At 38.0% G+C, this 6,225-nt stretch overlaps 1 pseudogene; it reads right to left on the reverse strand.

The window, feature by feature from the left end:
* Positions 1–2,075: 2,075 nt before the first annotated feature.
* Positions 2,076–5,128, reverse strand: LOC104682793 (annotated as a pseudogene).
* Positions 5,129–6,225: the final 1,097 nt, after the last annotated feature.

A 6,225-nucleotide genomic window follows, 5' to 3' on the forward strand; every position in this document is an offset into this window, starting at 1 on the left:
GGTATCCAAGACAGATAGACAAGAAAACTAATGTGATAGATAAGAAAAACTTCCTGGAAGGAGTGATGTCTGTGCTGTAGGAATCTTAAATAGGCAAATAGGGAGGGAGACTTTTATCTCCAAGAAAAAGATAGGACCAAAGTTACCAGATGGATAAGGTCATGTCTGAAAGTGGAGCTGTCTGAATGTCTGACTGTGGTGAAACAGAAAGACATGAAGATGAAAGGAAAACAAATATGAGACCTGGAAGGGATTTGTTCAGCCATGCTGAGGATATAGACCCAGAATCTAAAAGATATTAAATCCTGACAAAAGCAATTAAATCTGATTTTGCATGGAGCATCAAAAAACGTGATGAAAATTAGAGGTGGGGTTTGGTGGTTCAAGCTGGTAATCCAGGCACGCTTGTGGGCCAAGGTGGGTGGATCACATAAGGCCAGGAGTTAAGACCATCCTGGCCAACAAGTTGAAACCCCATTTCTACTAAAAATATAAAAATTAGTCCAGAATGGTGGGCATATGTAATTTTACCTATTCAAAAGGCTGAGGCATAAGAATTCCTTGAAAGCTGAGATTGAGGTTGCAGTGAGCTGAAATAATGTCACTGCTCTCTAGTCAGGGTAACATAGCAAGATTTTGTCAGAGAAGAAGAACGAAGGAGAAGGAGAAGGAGAAGGAGAAGGAGAAGGAGAAGAAGAAGAAGAAGAAGAAGAAGAAGAAGAAGAAGAAGAGAAGAAGAAGAGAAAGAAGAGGAGGAGGAGGAGAGGAGGAGGAGAGGGGAGGAGGAGGAGGAGGAGGAGGAGGAGGAGGAGGAGGAGGAGGAGGAGGAGGAAGAGGAGGAGGAGGAGGGGAGGAGGCGGAGGAGGGGGAGGAGGAGGAGAAGGAGAAGGAGGAGAAAGAGAAAGAAGAAGAAGAAGAAGCAAGAAAATGTGCATTAGAAAACATGAAAGGTGGACTCTAACAGGAGGTAATTAAAGACACAAACATGTTGGAATGCTTTAATGTAAGATCAAAAAGGTTAACTGTTCCTGCAGCTGTGAAATTCCACCATGTGCTGACAATGATGCAATCCGAGAGCATAATATGATATAAAATTTATTGTTCGAGTGATGACGCAAATAATTGTGATCATGGTCACTGAACTCACTAGGTATGAACTGCAATGAAAGAAATCTTTGCCAACTAAAATTCAACTTTAAAATAACTGGTGAAATGTAATTGAGAAAATACTGAAGTATATAGCGTATATTTGTCTAAATTTTCAGTCTGTCTGTATGTGTCTTTGTGTGTTTATGTGAGCATTTATTCCCTGTGTGTCATCCAAATTCTTGCCGTCATTTTATTAATGCCAGATTAATTGAGAAGTCACTTATTCTTTTTCCTAATTCCAGTTACTTTTCTTCCCTTGCCTGCTGTCATTGTTTGGTATGTCCCTCCAATTTTTACATTGAAATTCTGTGTCTATTGTGATAGTGTTGACAGGTCGGACTTTTAAGAGATGCTTAGCCATATGGGTGCAACCTCATGACAGATAGTATTATCTGGAGAATAAGTTAGGTGTTGTGTGGGTGGACTTTGGGTCAAAGGATGAGTTTTGCCCCGAATTTCTGTTCATTGCATGTCGTTCATCGTATGGGGCCATGCTGCCATGTTGTAACGTACAAAGAAGATCTCATCAGATGCAGCCCTTTGGACTTCCCTGCCTCCAGAACCATAAGCAAAATAAGTCTTTTGACAAATCACCCAAGCAGTGGTATTGTGTTGTTTCAATAGCAAATGAACCCAAAGACTATTGTTTCTTCGTCTTCAGAGAACTTACAAAGACACATGAAAAATTTCCTTTCAAATGATCCATGTATTTATTTATAAAAAGTAGTACAATAGCCTGCCACTGAAACAAAACACCATTTTACTCTTAACTATACTTTCATGAATAAAAAAACAAACATAAAAGTAAACATGCAATTTTATTGCTCAATAAGGTAATTGCAGAAATCTTTATTTATTATTTATTTTTTGTCAATGTAAATGTTAGTCTCCGTTGTCGCATAATTTGGTGCAGTTTTAATGGAAGATCAGTTGTAACTAGTGTGATATTTGTCCAGTGGTGATGGTTGAGTAGCTGGCCTGGAAAGAGGGCTAGATGATATATCAGCTATCCTAGACATTTGCAACCACCGGTGGCCTGCTGGTAGCAGGTTAGGATGTGGAGCCTGATTGACTGATACTACAGGATATCTCGTTGGAACAGCAGGTGATTCTACTATCAGCCGCAAAAAACAGTTTTGAAAGGGAGATATTATGTGGTATTGAGAAGTTGGTTGTAATAAAATTCACAATGCGGCCCCTTGCTTGCATGTATTGCTGTGAGAGTGCATATGAATAGTGCTCAACTGATTTAAAATGGCACGTTGATCTGTTGCACTTTGTTCTGATGGTCCAATTGAGGTTGAACGTGAAGGAGGAGGGAAACCACTTATAATTGGGTCAGATGAACTAGCAATTATCTTTCCGACAGAAGATTCCCTTGTTAGAGACATATTTAAATTTGTAGAGGTTGAAAATAAACTTTCTTCACTAACTTCAGCAGCTAAGGCAGGATTATGATTCTCCATGTTAGCCCCTTCTCTAAAATGCCTCTGGTTGAAATCTTCATGGAATAAAGTAGGTGTAAGTGAAGCATTTTTAACATCAATTCTTCTTTTCACTCTTACTAAAAGTTGGGGACAGCCACGTTTGAAATTTGGATTATAATAGCACTTTAACTAAAACAAAAAAAAAAATGTAATTCAGTGCCACTTTAAACCAAGGGACAAGTGACAATAACAAATATAACACAATAAATTTCAGATTTCTGCTTCATCACACAAACTTAATGTCATCAAATAATTCATGAACATTGTTTACTATTTTTACGAATGTGCTTTTTGGAAAAAAGCACTCAAGTTGTTAAGCCCTCAAGGGAACACATGTTACATATTAATAGCAACATTTCATTAAGTGGCTTTGGTACATTTATTTGGAGTTCAGTGGTAAGATTCAAATTTGTTACCAACATTTCTTTTTTTTTTTTTTTTTTTTTTTTTTTTTTTTTTTTTTTTGAGACAGAATCTCGCTCTGTCGCCCAGGCTGGAGCGGAGCGCAGTGGCCGGATCTCAGCTCACTGCAAGCTCCGCTCCCCGGGTTTACGCCATTCTCGTGCCTCAGCCTCCCGAGTAGCTGGGACTACAGGCGCCCGCCACCTCGCCCAGCTAGATTTTTGTATTTTTTTGTAGAGACGGGGTTTCTTTTTTTTTTTTTTTTTTTTTTTTAATTTTTTTTTTTTTTTATATTCCAGAAATGTTTTTATTCACTTATTTAGGAAGTGTATAATTGAGTCCTAATTAAATGTCAGCCATTGTGCCAGATTCTAGGGTTACATCAATTAATAAAGTCAGACAACTGAGCTCACATCTATGTAATAAAGATTATAAAACAGCCTCAAATTAGTCCCATATTTTTGCTGAATAATTCCACTTCTTTTTTTTTTTTTCTTTTTATTATACTTTAAGTTCTAGGGTACATGTGCATAACGTGCAGGTTTGTTACATATGTATACTTATGCCATGTTGGTGTGCTGCACCCATCAACTCCTCAGCACCCATCAATTCATCATTTATATCATGTATAACTCCCCAATGCAATCCCTCCCTCCTCCCCCCTCCCCATGATAGGCCCCAGTGCGTGATATTCCCCTTTCCGAGTCCAAGTGATCTCATTGTTAAGTTCCCACCTATGAGTGAGAACATGCGGTGTTTGGTTTTCTCTTCTTGTAATAGTTTGCTAAGAATGATGGTTTCCAGCTGCATCCATGTCCCTACAAAGGACGCAAACTCATCCTTTTTTATGGCTGCATAGTATTCCATGGTGTATATGTGCCACATTTTCGTAATCCAGTCTGTCACAGATGGACATTTGGGTTGATTCCAAGTCTTGGCTATTGTGAATAGTGCCGCAATAAACATACGTGTGCATGTGTCTTTGTAGTAGAATAATTTATAATCCTTTGGGTATATACCCAGTAGTGGGATGGCTGGGTCATATGGTACATCTAGTTCTAGATCCTTGAGGAATTGCCATACTGTTTTCCATAATGGTTGAACTAGTTTACAATCCCACCAACAGTGTAAAAGTGTTCCTATTTCTCCACATCCTCGCCAACACCTGTTGCTTCCTGACTTCTTAATGATTGCCATTCTAACTGGTGTGAGATGGTATCTCATTGTGGTTTTGATTTGCATTTCTCTGATGGCGAGTGATGATGAGCATTTTTTCATGTGTAGAGACGGGGTTTCACCGTGTTAGCCAGGATGGTCTCGATCTCCTGACGTCGTGTTCCGCCCGTCTCGGCCTCCCAAAGTGCTGGGATTACAGGCTTGAGCCACCGCGCCTGGCCTATTACCAACATTTCTTAAAACCCTGAAACTTTAATGATCAATTTAAACTCAATAATTTCAAAAAATTAAATAATTTTTACCTTAAAATCTTGTCATACTGCATGTATTAACATATTTACTGATGTACAAAGTAAAATTATTTATATACTCTATGTAAATTGGTTACTGAAATATGTTAAGTACCTTGCTTAAGACACAGAATTCTTTCTCTTTGGCCAGAAAGGTGGGTAGAAAGGCAAATCTTTCAAAATTCGGTCTAATTTTACTAAATCCATAAATGTTGAGCTGTCGAACGAAACTTTTGATATTGTCAGTTTGAAATATTCAGCAAGGATTCTTTCCAAAATTTCTTTTGTGAAGTGTTCTTCATATATCACTATGCAAGTTCCATTCTCATCCCATGAAATAGACTTGAATTGGTCACTTTCAACTATTTTCCAAAGTTTCCTGGGAAAGGTCAGAGAAAAGAAATCATTATCTTTATCTGGCTCAGAGACACAAACTGTGTAACGTGGTCTTTTTAAGAAGAATCCTTGTGACAAAACCTGAAAAGCATTTTCTTCAATCGTTGACTTTAAGTCTGAGTCCCCAGGGAATGTGTGTTCACACAATGGAGACCTAGTGGAGGCTTCTGAAACAGTTAATTCATCTTTGGGAGAAAAATCTTGAGTTTCTGAAGAACCGTGTTCCATCTCAAATACATATTTATTTAGCTGCTGTTCCAACCTGCATGGTTTTTGCGATTGCAGCTTCAAATGCTATCAGGAGTTCTAGGTAGATGAAGTAATCTACACCATCACCATGGTTCCCAAGCTGAGTAGCAATGATATCACAAGAGGACTTTGGTCTCCTAGCGACCAACAAAAATCTGGCCCAAAATGTTTCCTTCCCAGCCTGAGAAATGCATCCAGCAAAAATAAAATCTAGATTGCTCACTTACTACGTGTAAGATGCAAAAATCTCATCTCTGTAACAGCATATAAATCATAAGAAAATAATGTCCTCAATCGCTGAAATAAATGTAATTTCTCCCTCACACACAAACTCTTACTAGATTGGTGAGGGGAGCTTCAGACCTGGTAATTGCAAAATGAAAAGGAAAAAGAAAAAAAATCAGAAGAATTTTGAAAATAAACATGCATACTTACCATTCAAAAGTTTCAACTTTCTGCTTTAGCACTGTTTCTCTTCCTCTTAGTAAAAACCATGTTTTTACTTAAAGTTGCCTTATCCATAAATTTCTTTCATTTAAGTCTACACTGCAAATCACCAATTTTTAGCAAGAAAACTGATGAAAGCCAAACTGGTGTAAATGAATATACTGTTTCCTAAATTCCACAAATCAACAATTTCATCTTCAAGAAGGTACAACGTGGCTGGTTACTGTGGCTCACAACCATAATCTTAATACTTTGGGAGGCCAACACGGTCAGATCACCTGTGGTCAGAAAGTCGAGCCCAACCTGTTTAACACTGTAAAACCACATCACTAGCAAAATGTAAAAATTAGCCCGGCAACATGGCAGGCACCTGTAATTTCTGCTACTCAGGAGGCTCATGAATGAGAATCACCTGAACTTGAGAGGCAAAGGTTATGGTGAGCTAATAATTACTATTATACTCCAGCCTCAGTGACAGAGAGAGACTCCATCTAAAAAATAATACAAATAAAAATAAATAAAAATAAAAAAATCCAGGCTTGAATAGTTTCAACTTGTTGGAAAACAAAGTTTCAAACGTATTCAATATTATAGCTGCATACAAACTGGCTCTCCTAGTTACTATTAAA

This window comes from Rhinopithecus roxellana, unplaced genomic scaffold, assembly GCF_007565055.1.
Source record: "Rhinopithecus roxellana isolate Shanxi Qingling unplaced genomic scaffold, ASM756505v1 contig1691, whole genome shotgun sequence".
Lineage (NCBI taxonomy): Eukaryota > Metazoa > Chordata > Mammalia > Primates > Cercopithecidae > Rhinopithecus > Rhinopithecus roxellana.